Raw genomic sequence first — 18,417 nt, forward strand, 5'->3', positions numbered from 1 at the left:
GCTGCAAGAAACGTTTGTGCAGTATTTGGGTATGTGTACTCTTGTGTTTTACAAAATTCTGTGAGCCAAATACCTGTTTGTGTTATGCTTTTTCCTAAAGTCTTGATCCTCCCCACCCCTCAACCCCACTCCTGTTTTGTTTCAAGGTCGTTGTCGAAAATCTCTTCTGTCTGTGTTTTATTTAAGACATTAGCCTGGGGGAATTCTAAAGGCCTGCCGTGCCAGAATCACAGATACTGCGTGTATTTAGAACAGGCTGTGCTACAACCACAGCGCACTGCACGCAGAAGCACAGTCCTCAGCTTTCTAGCTGAGTTGGGAGGAGGAGAAAGGGGAAATCTTTCTTTCTTCCTTCCTTTCTTTTTTAAAGGCAAATGCAGTGCAGAATCATTTCACTGTGGGCCTTGGTTTGTTTATTCAGAACTGCCAGTTTCCCTATTTAAATGTTGGTTGGGGTTTTTTCCCCTCCTACTCATCCCTGAATGAGGGAGACTCTTGTTTCTTTTATGTCTCTCTCTCTCTCTCTCTCTCTCTCTCTCTGCTTCTCCCTCTCTCCCCCTATCTCTGTCTCTCTCTCTCTCTCTCCCTCTCTCCCCCTATCTCTGTCTCTCTCTCTCTTTAAAAAAGGGGTATGAGAGGGAAATAATATTTCAGATTCCTCAAGAATTAACCCAAAATGTTTGGATCAGAAGTAGATTTCAAAGGTCAGGCTGTGCTGAGCCTTGGCTATGAGAATCCTTCAGGTGACTCATTAAATTACAGATGAGTTCTTAAAGGTTCCACAAAATTTCTGCACGTGGTAATTTCCAATAAAGATATCTCCCAAAATAATCTAGCTCTCCATCTCCCAAATTTGAGTTTATATTGGAGACGTGAGCAGAGCTATGAAAGATTGCTGGCTATTTCCTGGGATATTTGGAATATCGTTCTCAAAAGAAGTCCATAAGAAGTGCATAACTATTGCTGACCATGCTGTGGTTCATGGCCGACCCCTTTTTAAAACGCTGTGTTGGGGGTTTTAGAACCAGGAGAAGTCCAAGGGGGTCGGTTATTTTGCACAAGGGCTGGAGCTTAGGAAATATGCATGTCTCTCACTGTAAAATATGAATATTTCAATACTTATTTACAGATGGATTACTGAAGTCTCTGCAGAAAAGCCTGTGTTGTGAAGGATTTTTGAAAAATATACCTAGGCCTAATCCTGTCACTGTTATTGAAATGAACAGTTTACCCTCAAAGACACATGATATTGTTATGTGCAGATTCATTCTACCAGAGGCTTATCTACTTTTTTAGTGTCTCCTTCTCTCTCATTTTCAAAGAGTTTTAAGTGAATCCCACTGGATTTGAAATGACACCCAGATTTTACCGAAGTGGTTTTCTTTGTGTGTTTATATGTGTAATATATTTTTTCTTTTATGAGCAATACGAATTTAGGGGTTTCTAGGGTATATCTATGTGGTTTGGAATGTGAGTTTTATGGTTCTGCCTAATTATTGATGGTACAATGAGATTTTATGATTTTAGGACATTTTTCTTGTCAAAGTTGTCATCCAGCCTCATTGGTCCCTCCCCCAACCCCACCTTAAACACACACAGCCTTTTCCCTACAACGTTCTCTTTGTCACTCCAATCTTAGCCCCATGGGGGCGCTGCAGAGCAAAGGGAAATCTGCTCCCTCTGGCAGTAGAACTAACCCGAGTGGGGGCTGGGAAGGAATTCACCCTTCTTGTACCTCAGTCCTCTTTGATTCTCTGCAGGGAACACTTGGAGGGAGAACCCAACAGGCCTGATTTACAGATAGTTAATCTCACGACCAGGGACCTCAAACCTTCTGAACACATTATTTCTGGGACCAAGTTCCAGAGTCCCAGATTTCTACTCCCCCCGCCCCCCCCAAATCAAACTGTTGATATGAAAAGAAATTGATCAAAACAGGAGACCATTGCAAGAAAAAAAAAAAATTATTGAAAGTATTCCAAAGGTAGAAACTTACTTTTAGGTAGCTCCCTTTCTCTCTGCTGAGTGAGTGGTAAGGAAAATTGTGCACCCACCTCTCAATCTCTTTTCAATTCCTAGGAAAATAACTTCATTAAATTTATACCAATTGAATTTCTTTCTGTATGTTCTTCCTCTCATTTTGATCTTTCCCCATTAGTAGCCAGTTGCCATCACTATGTGAGTCTCCCTCACTCCAGTAGTGTTATGTTATAGGATTAAAGAAAGGATTGACTTGAATATATTCAAATTCTTTTAAGTCATCCTGAAAAGCTGTAAAGAGAGATCCTGTGTCTAAGGTCTTATGTGTGATTCCTGTAGACGTGAAGGGACTGTCAACCAGTCCTATGATTTAATGGCTCTACAGGGTATTAATACTCAGAATTGGGGATCAGGCCACCGTTTCACTCGGTGTACTGGGCATAGTAATAGGTTCATAACGGCAGCTGCTGGGTAAATATAAGCTTTGTTAAAGAGTAAAATATCCTAATTCTAATATTACATCTATTTAAGAAAAGGAACAGATTTTGCATCCACTTCTACTCACGAAAGCTTCCTCACAATTCAGTCATAGCTGAAAAGGAAACTACTGTTGGAATAAACACTGTCTGGTCCACCTTCTAAGGGGGCTCCAAACAAGAAATTGGTTTCCCCTGTCAGGAACTTCTGCCACCTTGATAGATCTTTAAACTATCATATCACAGAATTAAAGGTTTTTGAACTGGAAAGAACCTTGCCCATCAATCACACAACTCCCCCAGGTTTCCTTCTATTAGAAAGACAGGATGGCCCATTTTTAGAGATGTGTGTGACCCCAGTAACACAACAGAAAAAGGGTCTGCCTGGTTTGATGGTCCTGTGTCATTTTAGAGAATCAGGGTGATCTGATTTTCTGATGATATCTTATTTTCTGGCAGAATTGAGGAAAGCAAGGCTGCTTTCGGCTCTGTAAATTGAAAAACGCAGGACAAATTCCTAGTCATAATGAGTATTGAGCTTTGATGGTCATTTGGGTTTGGTTATGCTTGTCACCTGTACTGCTTGCTGTAAGTGCCAGTATTTTTGATGAGTATGGGAGATGTTATCTACCTGACATGTAAAATTTTACCTATTGATTTTACTTCAAGTCCTTTGTTTAGAGCAATTGTAAAAACAAGCTCGTTATATTATCCTTGGAGACAGAAAGGAGTTTTCTTGGTATGTTTTAGAGAAATGGAGCAGAAAGTTCTGAGACATAAAAAGATAGAAGATGATTTCCAGCCTCTACCTTCTGAAAAAGTGTCAGCGTTTAATTTTGATCCATATGCTGCCTGCCTTCAGCCTATATTATTCTGAGACTTTACTTTTCCTTCCTTTTCATCCTAGCTCAGAGTTTCCCCCCAAAACACTGATTTTCCACACTTTTTCTGCTTACATAAAATGGAAATAAATATCAGGAGCTTAAAATAGAGAAGTAATTGGGGGAAGGGGGCATGTAATCGTTTGTTTATTGCGTTCCATCGCTGTTCTGAATAGCGGGGTTTTCACCTCCTACGAAACCTTAGCATGAGGGAAAGCAGCAGCTGGATTATGAGGAGATGAGGGCAGGAAAGCACTGGAGTGTTTGTAAACTCGGGGTGGCGGGCCCATCCTTCTGCCCTGCTGCTGTACTTACTTCACTGTCTTTACTACCTAAGGCCAGAAGTGGAAAAACTTGATTTGCGTGTTGTGCCTGCATATTTTTTCTTTTTTCTCCACACCACCCTCTGTACACCTGACCACGCAGAAGCCTATCTGAAGCTGGCTTGATGGCAGGGAGAACTGGAGAGCTGAAGAATGTGAGGAGGGAGGGAGTGCTTGGTACTTTTCCATTCACATCTCCACAGTGGCTTTTCTTGTTTATTTCAGCCTCCACCCGCAGAAACCTTTCAGCTGCCTGAAATTCGAGTCATTAAACTGTTCCCTGAGGTCAGACTACAGATGTTTGGTGCATGTTTCCTACATGTTGGTGTCTATGTAGCCTATGTACATACAGAGGCACACACAGATGCACACAGACGCACACAAACGTGTGACTCCACAGGAGCATAGGGTGAGGTAGGGGAAAAAAAAAAAAGACCAGATCGGTTGTCAAAAAAACCTTGGTTTCTAATTACAGTACTGCCTGGAAGTCCTTATGGGACCTGGAGCAGAACCACTTGTCAGGACTGTTTCCTCAGTGATGTGAAGGCATAACCCAGATGATATATATGCATGATGTCTGTTTGTTCAAAATTCTGTACGTTTGCATTTAATATATATTTACATAACTTTAAGGTGGTGAGGGGGAGATGGAAAGGAGCTGCATGTATTTGTATACCTGGGGTAGGGGAAGAAGTTAAAATTTATACTTCTACGTAAAGAAGCAGTCCCAGAATCCTCACCTCTATCAATTTTTAACCAATTGTAGACCAAAGTCTGGGATTACGCTGAGTGGGTCCAAAAGCCAATTGAAGATTTTAAATGTTAGGAGTTGGAGAAGGCAGTTTCTAAGACCTTGTACCTTTGATCTTCACAATTCAGAATCAGATGTGAAATTCCCAAGTATCTTTTCTACACTAGAATTCTTTTTTATACTCTGTTTTTGAAAAGTGTCCCAGTCAATGATAGAAAGGAGACAGCACTTGTAAACTGGGCAGTCTTTAAGCCACTGAGCCCCATGTAGATGTGAAAAATATGTCGTAACATTCACACACACCAAGGGAGAGAAAGAAGGAAGGAAAGGAAAAAACCTAGAGAGAGATTCCTGGTAAGAAACTTAGGGGTAGCCCAGCCATCATTCCATTAAAGGTTATTACTTGAAGTCAGAGGAAATAACAAATGAGGAGTTTGCCCTTACAAAATAAAAATAAAAAGCCTTGCTTTACCAGAACAAACTTGAAGGCAATGAAAGAGATACTTTCCATCAAATTAATAGTTCCTATAATTTTTTTGCTCTTCACTTTTTAAAAAGAAAGGTCTAGGCCCTGGACAGGTAGCTCAGTTGATTATAGGGTTGCCAAAAGTTTGATACCCTGTCAGGGCACATACAAGAAGCAACCAATGAGTGCATGACTAAATGGAACAACAAATCAATGCTTCTCTCTCTTTCAAATCAATAAATTAGAAAAAAAAAAAAAAGTCTAAGTTTTGTCAGACCTGATAAGGCCTTTAGCAGAACTTAGCAGTGACCTCCCCACCACCATCCTCCACTTGCCTAACCTTCTGGAATATTGATGCCCATGGACAAGAAGAGGTGAAGCCAGTTGCATTCTCTCAATGGAAAACCATTAAGAGTTATGATATGCTAGAACCGATAGAGTCCTTAGCAATTATCCAGTTCTTTGCTACTGATTTTGTATAATTGGAAATACAGGATGCATTTGCCACACATACTGAATCACTGACAGAGCCAGATTCAGAACTTGGATCCAAGCTATGGTTTTCCATGGCTTACCATGGAAAGAGGATATGGAGTGGGCAATCCTGCTGAACAGCCATTTTCTGTGGCCTTACATTCACACAAGGTCTCACATTTGGACTTTTGACATGATATCCCCCAAGGTTCTCCAACTGTCTTGGCAGAACACAAGCAGGATGGAAAGGGGAAAACCATCATATACATGTTTTAGATGTGGGCCCCAGTTTGGGACCCAGTATAGAAGCCCCCAAAGGCTACTGTAATTTAATACAGTTAATAAAATATAATTGTTTTATGATGGTACAGTTGTATTGTAGCTGTGTGTACCTTGGTGTTAAGATTTTTAAATTTAAAATATTATTTGATCTAAAAGCAATGATGCTGCAATAGCAATAGACGCACCTGCCCAGATTGTGATTTCTGATACTATTCTCCCCAAAGCAAGGCTTTTTGGACAAATGGCTGATTCTAGTTCTAGGACTAGAGCAGGAAATACACAAAATTAGAATGGAACACCTTGTAGCACCATAAATTAAGGAATTGCTAAAACAAACAAACAAATACTATATTGATGGGGGATATTTCAAAGAGACCCTGGAGCCACCTGATGAGCTCCCAATGGCCAAAGCTGGAAAATTTTGAGCAATAAATTTAATAGAGTAATATCAGATTGCAACTCAAAGTATAAAATAAATACCCATGAATCCACACTGACAAAAATAAATTATTAAATATACTAATAAATGGGAGTAAGAAGACAAATCCCCTTTGCAGAAGAAGTCCAAATAATTTCTGTAGACATGCTGTCCTCAAGGAGAGGGAGGATAACTAAGCATAGTGACTTCTCTTCCAAAGAGTACACTATGGGGAGGGAGGGTGGGAGGGAAGCAGTGAGTCATCTTATGTAGTCTAACCTGACAAACAGTACATCAACCAGGTTATCCAGGTCAACATCAACAATAATGAACCATGTTGATTGTATGTACCTTTGAGATGAGGTGATGAAAAGGGCTCTTCACCTATGTGGTCTTCTTCTTATACCCCAGTCTATTTGTGAGGAAAACATCAAATAATAGAGGGGTACCTTACAAAGTACATGATCAGTACTCCTCAAAAGCATCAAGATCATCAAAAACAAGGAAAGTATGAAAAACTGCCAGAGCCAAGAGTAGCCTAAGGAGATACAACAACTTAATGTAATGTAGAAACCCAGATGGGAACATGAAACAGAAAAAGATACAAGGTAAACCAAGCAAATATGAATAAATGATGGAATTCAGTTAATTATACTGTGTCAATATTGCTTTGTTAATTGATATAAATGCACCATAGTGTGTGTGTGTGTGTGTGTATACATACCCACACAATATCTGCCAAGACTCTTTCCAAATCTGAGAGATCTTGCTTCCCACTCAACCATGCCCCCAAAATAGAGTCAGAGAAATGAGGAAACCTGCATTTTTTCTTTTCATTTACTAAGTTGAAAGCAATTTAGCTAATTTATTTATGAAGAACTAACGGGAAAAATCTAGGGAGGCACCAAAGGCCAAATGTTGTCATGATGGTGGATGACTCAAGCCACCTCATCAATCCACTTATTCCACATTTTTCTTTGTGGAAATTGCACATGGAAAAAAGGCCCTGAAAGATCTTTCCATTGGTCCATATGGGACACATAGAACTTAGGGATTCATCACTGAGGTTGGGGGGACCTCAGTAGCTTCCTAGAATATCTACTCTTTCATTGTGCAACTCCAATGGAACTGTGGATCTCATCATAGTAACCCTGGGCATCTAAGGAACAGCTGAATGGATGCCAAAACTCTATCTCTTGTCTTTATTATCTGGATATGACCCCATAATCTAAACTGGGAAGGTCAAGAGAGGAAAATAGTTTGCAAAAACCACCTGGCAAATTAGTGGTGGAGTTGATTCCCGTCAACCACTCCACCCTGAATCATTTATTTTGCTGCAGTATTCACTGGTAAACCGAGGACCGCTGTAAGATCGATACATTGTACATTATTTTAAAAGTGACTCATTAATTTCTAACCAATTGTCTGTTGCCCATCATGTCTAGTTCTAATGCTGCACTTGAGTTTTAAGTGTCCTTTCTTTCTTTCCCTTCACCTTTCCCCACTTCTATCAGCTTCTCTGCCATCTGGTTATAAGATCTTTGAATCAACACTTATATTTAGTGTGGAGGCTGACATGTAAATAATTCTTGATGAAATGCAGTGAGATTAAATTCTGTCTTATACCCTTTAGGTTAACATGACTCAGTGATCTATTTGGTTATATATCTCAAAAGTCATAAACATCATCATGCCCTTTGACCCAGTAATTTTATTTCTAGAAACCTATCTTCAAGGCATAGTTTGGAATACAGGGGAAAATATCTTTGAGTGAATATATGCATCCAAGCATTATACCTAACAACAAAAATTTTGAACAACTTACATATCCCATTATGATTGGGTTGGGGAAAGGGTGTTGAATAGAGAATTGTCAAGTAAATTATAATACAACTAATTTTTAACTATTAGAACTGAAAAATACCTATGGTAACAGGTAAAGTGAAAAGAAGTAGGATATAAATTATATGAATATATATGTAGTGTATTCATAACTGTTTAACAGTATTTGTCATAGAAATTAGATTATATATATGCAAGAGTACACAATTAACAAAAAATATTTACAGTGGCTATTTTAGGGTAGTAAGATTATGGATGACTTTTTCTCCTCTATTCTTTTATAAGTTGGAACACCATAACAGTCCTAGAGGAAAACGGGCAGTAAAATTTCAGATATCTCATGTAGCAATATGTTTGCCAATACATATCCTAGGGCAAGGGAAATAAAGGAAAGAATAAGTAAATGGGACTACATCAAATTAAAAAGTTGGTGAAAGTCAAATACCATATGATCTCACCTATAAGAGGAATCTAATGAACAAAATAAACTAATGAACAAAATAGAACCACAGGCATGGACACATGGAACAGACCGAAAGTGAGCAGAGGGGCAGGGGGAGGGAGTAATGGTGAAAGGAGGGGGAAGGGACTAGTCATAGAACATGTATGAATGGCCCATGGACATGGACAACAGTGTGGGGGTTGACTGTGAGAGCAGGGGGGTGAGCTGGGATGAGGAGGGCAAAGGGGGAAAAAGTTTGGACAATTATAATAGAATAACAATAAAACATTTCATATATTGTTTTCATTTCCTTCCAGGTTGTGTAAAGTTTATATTATTAGTTTGCTATCTATTTCATAAGCTCACCCTCAATACATTGCAAAGCCCTAGGCAAAGTCTTTTAAATGCAAGCGATTAGTCCTGTAATTTAGACTTGAATATTTGACCTAAAGTTGAAGCCACTCACATCTTTAGGGCATATAGCAAAAGTGAGAACTTCCCACTATTTCATGGAGAAGACTTTTCAATCTGGGAGACACTTGTCTCTATACCTTTCTGAGCACATTGACCATAATGAATTTGAACAGATCGTGTAAACTTTTGACCTATTTCCACCCCTTCATCCAAGTATTATTATCTTGTTTGCTGGTGTTTCACTGCATTTGCAAATGTCAAAGGGTTTCCCGGTTACTTTGCAATCTCTGTGAAGCCACCCAGGAGCTCTTCTAGTAGATAGACTATAGAAGATTTGGTTTTGATTCTTATAACATAATTGACTAAGGAATCCTAAGGAAAACAGTGTAAAAATAAACTATATCCATGTTTTTATTTTCCTTCAGAGACTCATGAGGCTGTTAGGAACTTTGAGGGATTATACTATTATTTGAACCACTATTTCTTGAAAAAAGCATGAGGATAGACATCAACTAGGGGGTGAGATTTCCAGCCAAGATGGAGGCCTAGACAGACACACCACATCTCTTTCCGCAACTAAGAAGAAATACAACTACCTCAAAACTAGAGACAACCAGAAGTTCCAGAAAATCAAGCTGCATGGAAATCCAACAAACAAAGATATTAAGAAGAAATACTCATCCAGACAGGTAGGGGACTTGGAGCTGGGGCGAAGAGGACACAGTGTGGTGGTGGCATTGGCAGCAGTGGCAGGCCGGCAGAAAGGGCAGTCAAACATTTTAAAAAGTCAAGAGGGACACCTGTATAGCACTCCCAGCACCAGACCAGACCACACAGCTTATGGTTCCAGTGTGGGGACAATAAAGCCTCATTGCTTCTGACTGTGCAAACCAGTGGGGGTTGGGGTGGAGGCAGAAACTGCTGGTCTCTCAGCAGAGTCTGCTTGTTTAAAGGGACCCCACAGTCCTAGAACATCCACAGACCCACCCATTCTGGAAACAATGGCCAGGGCAACAGCTAGAGAGGCTCTAGGCCCATACGGAAGTGGGAGAAGTGCCTGGAAAGGGGGCGAGTGCTGAGCAAGCAGCATTGTTCCCTCTCAGACCCCTCCCCCACACACAGCACCACAATGTGGTGAAATGGTTCGCCCTTTATTGAGAAATACCTAAGGCTCCACCCCTTACAAAGTAACAGGTGTGACAGCTCTACCTAAAACACAGAGGCAAACAAACACAGGAGCCTGCCAAGATGAGGAGACAGAGAAATATGATCCAAAAGAGGAAACGGATCAAGGTTCCAGTGGGAGAACTAAGCGATGAGGAGATAGCCAACCTAACAAATGAGGAGATAGCAAACTTAACAGATGCAGAGTTCAAAACACTAGTGATAAAGATGCTCAGAGGCTTGACAGATATGCTTAAGTATGGCAGATGCATAAGGGAAGAAGTCAAGGCTATGCTAAATGAAATGTAGAAAAATTCACACAAAACCAGAAGTGAAGAGGAGACCAGGGTTCAAATTATTGATTTGGAATATAAAGAAAAAAAAAACAAAAAAACAGTCAACCAGTATAAAATGAGGAAAAAGGAATTTAAAAAAAAAAATGAGGAGAGGCTTAGGAACCTCTGGGACAACTTTAAGCATGCCAACATCCAAATCATAAGGATGCCAGAAGGAGAAGAGGAAGAGAAAGAAATCAAAAGCTTATGTGAAAAAATAATGAAGAAAAACTTCCCAAATTTGGTGAAGGAAATAGACATAGAAGTCCAGGAAGCACAGAGAGTCCCAAACAAGCTAGACCAAAAAAGGACCACACCAAGACACATCATAATTAAAGTGCCAAAAGTGAAAGATAAAGAGAGAATCTTAAAAGCAACAAGAGAAAAGCAGAGAATTACCTACAAAGGGATTCCTATAAGACTATCAGCTGATACTCAAAAGAAACTTTGCAGGCAAGAAGGGACTGGCAAGAAGTATTTAATGTGATGAAAAACAAGGACCAATAACCAAGACTACTCTATCAAGCAAAGCTATCATTTAGAAAGGAAGGGCAGATGAAGTGCTTCCCAGACAAGGTAAAGCTAAAGGAGTTCATAACTACCAATCCATTATTATATGAAATATTAAAGGGACTTATTTTAAGAAAAAGAAGAGCAACACTATGAACATTAAAATGATGAAACACACAACTATCAACAACTGAATCTAAAAAATAAAAACAAAAACAAACTAAGCAAACCAGAATAGGAACAGAATCATAGGTGTGGGGATCATTTGCAGGGTTATCAGCTGGGAGGTGGAAGGGGGAGAAATGGGGAAATGGTGCAAAGATTAAAAAGCATAATCAGTTGGTACAAAATAGACAGGGGGAAGTTAAGAATAATATAGGAAAGGGTGAAGCCAAAGAACTTCTATGCATGACCCATGGACATGAACTAAGGGGTGTGGGATTACTGGAGGGAAGCAGGGTACTGGAAAGAGGGGAGCAAAGGGAAAATAAATTGAGACTACTGTAACAACATAATCAATAAACTATACTTAAAAAAAAAAGAAAAAACCTAGGGGATGAGGACTAGGACCATGGTTCTGATAAACATCTCTTTCCTTAAGCTACTGACTAATTAATTCTTCCTGCTCAGCTCACTCTATTCTCTCATTCACTCATTCAAACAACACATTGTTCATTGGCAGTTTTGGGGGTGGGGTGAGGGTGAAGTAGACACTGCTAGATGTTGGGGAAATGAACATTAATAGAATATGGGACACTGACCCCTGTGGGCACACAGTCTACCCAGGAAAAAAAGGGCCCAGAACGGTGCTGAAACTTGCTTTAGGTGATGCAAGAGTACTGAACTAGGACTGGGCCCCAAACATCCTGATGCTGAGCCCCATAAAATTCTATGGCTTCTCCTCATGTTCTGTGTCCTACTTCCCACTCCAACATCAGTGTAAGGCCCTGATTTCTTGCCTGAGCAGGTTAAGCCTCTGAGTTTTTCATTCAGTATTAATTAGAACAGGATATAATCCAGCCTTCTCAATGCACCATCCAGTAATACCCAATATGCAATGCAGGAAGATCCACCAGAGCACGGAGTAGAGCTCAAGCAGAGCTTCAGCTTTCTCCACCAGCACCATCACCAGATTGGCTCAGCCTGCAGGCCAGAGCTTTGCCTGGACCCTGATTTTTATATCTTCTATACCTAACACGTTCTACCATAAACAGACAAATCACCCAGCATCATTCTATTTCACAGCCCAAGCCTGGACTCTAGAATATACCATCTCTAGCAGGCAGCAGACACCTCATAGGTCCTCATGCCTATCCAAATAAGCCCTAGTCCATCCCAACCCTTTGGGTGTTCCAGACCTTTGGGTAATAAAGTAACAAGTGACATCTACAGGTGCCAGCCCCACAGCCAGACCAGTTTCCACAGCACCTTAGTCACCAAGGCCCAAGCTACCTCAGGGTTGAATCTCTGTGCCAGGAGTTGTAACCATTTCCTTTCAATGGCCGGGCAAGGATGCGTTAGATATCATGGCATGTGTATACAACCACCAAACAAGAGCTCAGCAATCTACAATTGTCCAGCAGCTTCTAATGTCTAAACATCAAGTTGATATGAACAGCCTTACCCTTTGGAGGCACCGGCACGAAAGTGCCAGCAAAATGCTCAAAGGAAAATGAGATGGAAGAAGATTAATAATGATGTTAATAAAGGCCATAATTAGGAAAGGTGTACTGAGAAGACTTATAATGGTGATGGTGAATCAATAAATCAAGCGCGTTAGGCTCTCAAACTTCTTGTCAGTCTCATCTCCTACCACAAATTTCTGTACCAGACTCTTAGCATTCTCCAAGGAAGGACCCCCTGTACTTACCTCCACTCCACGACCTTGATCTCGGCCTGTCTTGGATGGGCTAGAAGCTCCTCAAAGACAAGAGTCCTTGATTTTTGTTTTCTTAAGCTCCTATCCAACACATGATACTCACTTAGAAAATGTTGATTATAGTAGGTAGAACTGAAAGAGAATTTGATGTAAAATCTGATGATCTGTGTTCCAGTTTAAGTTCTACAACTGACTAACTTTTGTGGTTTTCAGTTTCTTGTTCTCCAAAATGATCATTTCTGTTAAGGGACTATATCACAGGATTCTCATAAGAATCAAGTGCAATGAAGGGGAAGATACTGTGAAAATTATAATGTGCAGTTCAAAATGATTATTGAATGTTGAATGCATGGACAAACTAGTGAGCAAACTATCATAGTTAGGTAAAGCCATCAGGTTTTTCCAGAACAGATTATAGATTCTGTAACTCTGATTATATGTAGGGAACAATGTATTTGAAGTGCCCTGTCTTGACTTTGAAACCATCCTTAAATATGGTTATTTCACTTCCCAAAATATTTTAACCCTTTAAGTACAGGAGGATATAAATTGCTGCTAAGGATTCATACTGATCCAAAGAAAATGAAATAGATCATCAGAAAGTCTTTTTGTTCTTGAAATGCAGAATTGGAAATGAACCATTTCCCAGTAGTGAGAACTGAAATCCAGTATTAGATCCTCCTTTTTGATACCTCTTCCTCTTTCTCCCCTTTCTACCTTAGCCCTTCCACACCCTTCCCCTGCACCCAAATGAAAAAAATTTCATTTGTTTTGAGCTAACTTGGGTCTTAGCAAAAGTTATAACCAACATACCAATTTATCAGGGCTGTTTTCTAGGATCAACAATGTAGACTTACGTAATTTTTTTTTAAGCAATTGAGTTAGAGGGTGAGTTACTAAAATAAGGAGATAGGATAACTTTCTACCAACAGCCTGAATGACAGGGAGCCCTTGGCCAACTTCGTCTTGCTAAGAGAGTCTCCACATCTGTCCTTCCTGTCTCTGCCACAAATGCTGAGTGGATCCCCTAACGTTAAGATGTATATGGAAAGGGACTGGGAGCAAGCTGGCCTTGATAGGGAGGAGGAAAGAAAATATGAGCATGGACACTGGAGAGAAACAGGAAAGGTTTTACTCTGGTAAGGGAACCAGGCAGGTAAAGCAACAGACCTTTGTTTGAGATTAAAAAATAAACTACTTAAAAGCCCTTATATATCCTCCCTCCTGCAATCTGCAATAATAGGTACCTAAGTGGAACAAAATACCCAGGAGACTCAACAGGAAAGTGGGCAACAGTCTCCAAAGCACTCAGGGACAGTGGGTGGTGGTAGCCAAGGAGGACTCCTAGAACTGGGAGCCCATCTGCCCATGCTTGCCAGTTTTGCCAGCACCAAGCCCATGATTATCAGCTCATTTATTTTTGGATTCCTAGAGGTGGGAAGAAGAGAATCCTGGATATATATGACATTAAAAAACCTCCAGAGTGGGTGAGCTGGGATGATGTCCAAGCTGCACAAGGGCAGCCACCTCCCCCACCTGGTTCTTTTTTCTTACTTTCCACCCCACCTATTCCCAACACCTCTCACCCAATCACACCTGTGGAAGCCACATTCTTGCACAAAGCTGAATGTATCTGGGGGAGCAAGGCAAAGGAACATTATACTAAGATACTTCCCTTCTCAACTCTGAACCCTGATGGCTCAGTAAGAAAATGGAGTGTTGTAGGATTCTGGGGGTTAGAAATTGAAAAGTTTGGAGAAATGGCATATTCAACTATATTTTATTATTTTATCACCCATTTGGTTGGGATTTTTTAGCATGGAATAAACATATGTTGATGTTTTCAGTTCTTACCAATATGTAGCTACAAAAGTTGTGAATTGAGCACCTACTATGTGCTAAGCTCTGGACTAGACTTTCCATATACATAAAATAATTATGGACTTATTCTTAGCAGAGCGTATAGCCTAGTTGAGGAGACAAGTATTACACAAGTAAATCCACAAATGAGTATGTATTATAAATTATGATAACTGAGATATAGAAAATGAGTAAGGTGCTGTGAGATGGGGGCAGGGCATAATTTACCCAGTGTACAGACCTCTCTACTTAATTAAACTTTAAGCTGAGATCTGAAAAAGGAGGATGGGTTAACAATGGCTAGAGTAAGGGGGAAAGTATGCCAGGCAGAGGGAACAGAGGTCAAATAACCCAAATGGGGTAAAACCATGACATGTTCAGGGACCTGAAAGAAGCCATTGTAGCAGAATATGAACTTAAAGGGAGAATTAGGAGCTAGACCACACGCAAATTCAGACCTTTGTAGACCATGAAGGAACTTAGACCTTCGTAGACCAAGGTCAAAAATTTTGACTTTATACTAAGTCTATGGAGAAGTCACTTAAGGTTTTTAAGCAGGGTGATGACATGATCTAATTCATATTTTAAGAAAAGCCCCCTAGCTGTTGTATAGAAGATGAAATAGAGTCAAGAGTAGTTTCTTTAAGAGGCTATTGTAGGAGTCCTGGTGAGAGATGAAAGAATCTTGGACTAGGGAAATGGCAGTGTAGGTGGTAAGGTGTGGAAAGATTTGAGACACATTTGAAGATGGTATTGACAAGATTGAAGGAAAGATTGGATTAAGCAGGAGTGAGTGGTAAAGAAAACATGGGTATTAAGAATACCATAGTTTGCCCTAGCAGTTGCAGCTCAGTTTGTTGGGTGTCATCCTGCAAACCAAAAGGTTGTGGGTTCAATTCCCAATCAGGGCACATGCCTGGATTCTGGGTTTGGTCCCCAGTCAGGTGTGTGCAAGAGGCAACCGATCGATGCTTCTCTCTCACATTGTTTCTCTCCCTCTCTTTCTCTCTTCCTTCCCCTTTCTCTAGAATCAATAAAAGAAAAAAAAATACCATAGTTTGGGCAATTAGGTGTATGTATTTCCATTTACTGAGTTAGAAACATTGTGGAGGAAAATCTTTCAGGGGGCAATTGCTGGCAATTAGGAGCTCAGTTTTGAACTTGGTGTGTTTGAGATGTCTCTGAGATAGATGTAGGCAGTTGGATATCCGAGACCTGAACTCACAAGATATGTCCAGTTTGGAGACAGACATTTGAGATTCCTTAAACTACAGGTAGTATTTGAAGCTAGAAGAAAGGATTGGTTTTTATATCAGACCATATGTTAACATACAGAATAAAAAAACAATAAAGGTAGAATGGTCCTTGGAAATACTCCAATCCAGACTAATGTCTCCATTGATAAGTAAAATTGAGAGTTAAAAAAGTGAAGCCACTGGTAGGAGTAGTGTCGGTGGGAGAAGAGCCTCCCTTCTGTACCAGCATTTGTGTTTGTTTGTTTTACAATGTTTTGAGACTGAGAAATCTTCTGTATGAGGTATAATTCTACAGGTGTGGCTCATGGTGTCACCTCCCTTCTTTTGTATTCTCACTTGCTGTATTGTATGTAAACCATCACATCCTCAGAATGAACTTGCTCATCTCTTCTTTTAGTCAACTTGGAATCTTCTCCTCTGGCTTTATACTTGTTGCAAAAGAAGGTGCAGTCACCCCAAATAAACTCACCTGGGCAATTTGATACCGAGGAGGTACTAGTCTTAGAGTGGTGACTGAGCTGCTGAAGGAACATCCCTATGAAGCTCCATCCCTAAGAAGCTCCATCCCTAAGAAGCTACACCCTACACAGCTTAGCATCTATAGTCCTCTGTAGTTATTTAGTAACTGGATTGTCTCTCTTCTCGAATTCAGGGCCTGAGGTCAGGAGCTACTTTTCTTCTCCTTGATACCTTAATCCAGCCCTAGCATCTAAAATAACTAAATTAATCATCTAATACATGTTTTGCATGAGAGGGACCCAATAGATTGAAAACTTTCCTTGGTCTTGATGTACCTTCCATCCTTCCAAGGAAATGCATTTACTGAACACATACGTTGTGTCAGCTGTGATGCTAAAAATTGCAATTGTGTTCAGTCTTTAAAACACAGTTATTATGTAAAGGTTGTTATTAGTTATTGTCCAGTATATTTAGGTTTATTCATGTGTGTACATTTTCATACCTTGCATCCAGCTCAACACGTATTCAATGTGCAGCTACTGTACAGAGGTAAAGGAGGAAGCTTCTGTCCCTCAGGCCTTTCAGGCAAGTGCAGGAGAGGCCAACAAGCACACAAGCAATAGCCAGAGCTACCACTGAGCTACGACCAATATGGTGGCATATGGAACCACGATGGCTTCAAACTAAGAGATCTACAAATGTTTCTTGGAGGGGTGGGGTTTGACTATAAATAAAATAATGAACATATCCTTGAAACAGACATCAAAATAATAAGCATAGCCTTGAAATGACAAGAGTTAACATATATATGGCACTTAGTATGTACTGTTTGTTCTAAGTACTTTACACTGTGAATTCATTTAATCCTCACAAGAACCCTATGAAATGGGTGGTGTTGTTATCCTCACTTTTAGGCAGGAAGCTGAGGCACAGAAAGGTTAAGTAACTCATCTAAGGTCAAACAGCTAACAAACAAGCAGTTGGGAGTTGAACCCTGACGATTTAGGTCTTTGCTCTTAGCCATTATACTCTACTGACAATGAATGAAGGGAAGAACTTCAATGGGCAGATTTAGGAGGGGGCTGTGGGGAAGGAAGGCATTGCAGACAGAGGTAAGAGCTGCAACAATGACACAGATTAGGTATACACCTCATGTGGCTTTGTCTAGAAAGCTGTCTAGGTTGCAAAGAACTTTCTCAGTCATTCTTTAATATGCCTCTCATGGTGATCCTGTGAAGTATGCCAGGACTATTATTCCCATAAGAAAGAATAAGAACTTGGACCCCAGTTTGGGAAAGTTATCATCTGGGCTACTCAGCTGCAAAGTAAAGTTCAAAACCTGGTTGTTTAACTTCAGACAAGTGCTTTTTCCCATGTTGTAGTCTTAACAACTACATACATTTATTGCTCCTATTCTGAACAAGGCCCTACGATAGACATTTCATATATGTTGCAATTACATCTTCACAATATCCAGAGAGGTAAGTGGTGTTGCATTTCAAAAGAAGAAGCAGTTCAATTCTGCAAGTACTTTTTTTTGAGAATACTAGTGATTCCCTGTGAGGCATGTTGGTTTTCAGTTTCATGCTTTGCCCACTCTTTGGTCCCTGGGAACCCCTGAAGATGGAGTATTACCTGTGCATTAACTCATGCAGAGTCTCTGAGAATGGAAAATCCCAATTAATCTCTTTGCCAAAATCCTCCAGTCATTCCTGCATTTGGCCAACCTTTCCTGTGTGGTAGAAGTCAACATTTAAATGTAAAACCTGGCTTCAGTTTCCAGAAATTTAATTGCATTATTAAGATTTTGCCGAAACTGGACTCTGAGAATCTAAGGGAGAAATACTGGGAATAGAGCTGACCAAACTTTTAAGGGTTCCTAACAGTTTGGTGCAGTTGCTGAAATATTTGATAAATATGAGACTGCACCAGTTGATAGTACCATCTCCAGCGCAGTGGGTTCCCGCTGTACAGGCATAGTTCTAGGCCCTTCAGGGAAAAATATATGTCGGTGGCTAGAGAAAGAGATGGGCTATACCATGGATCCAGTGACAAGCAGTTCAAATGCTGAAGAAAGACAAAAGAGCTGGTGAAAATTCATAGCCATCCCCATGGCCTCAGGCAGCAGGCACATGAGCTTTGTTTGAGCATCAACTTTGTTTGTGCATGTTCGGTCCGGACACCAGGTACCGAAGACTCTGTCCT

The sequence above is a fragment of the Furipterus horrens genome, unplaced genomic scaffold (genome assembly GCF_987537825.1).
Source record: "Furipterus horrens unplaced genomic scaffold, mFurHor1.1.pri manual_scaffold_1, whole genome shotgun sequence".
Classification (NCBI taxonomy): domain Eukaryota; kingdom Metazoa; phylum Chordata; class Mammalia; order Chiroptera; family Furipteridae; genus Furipterus; species Furipterus horrens.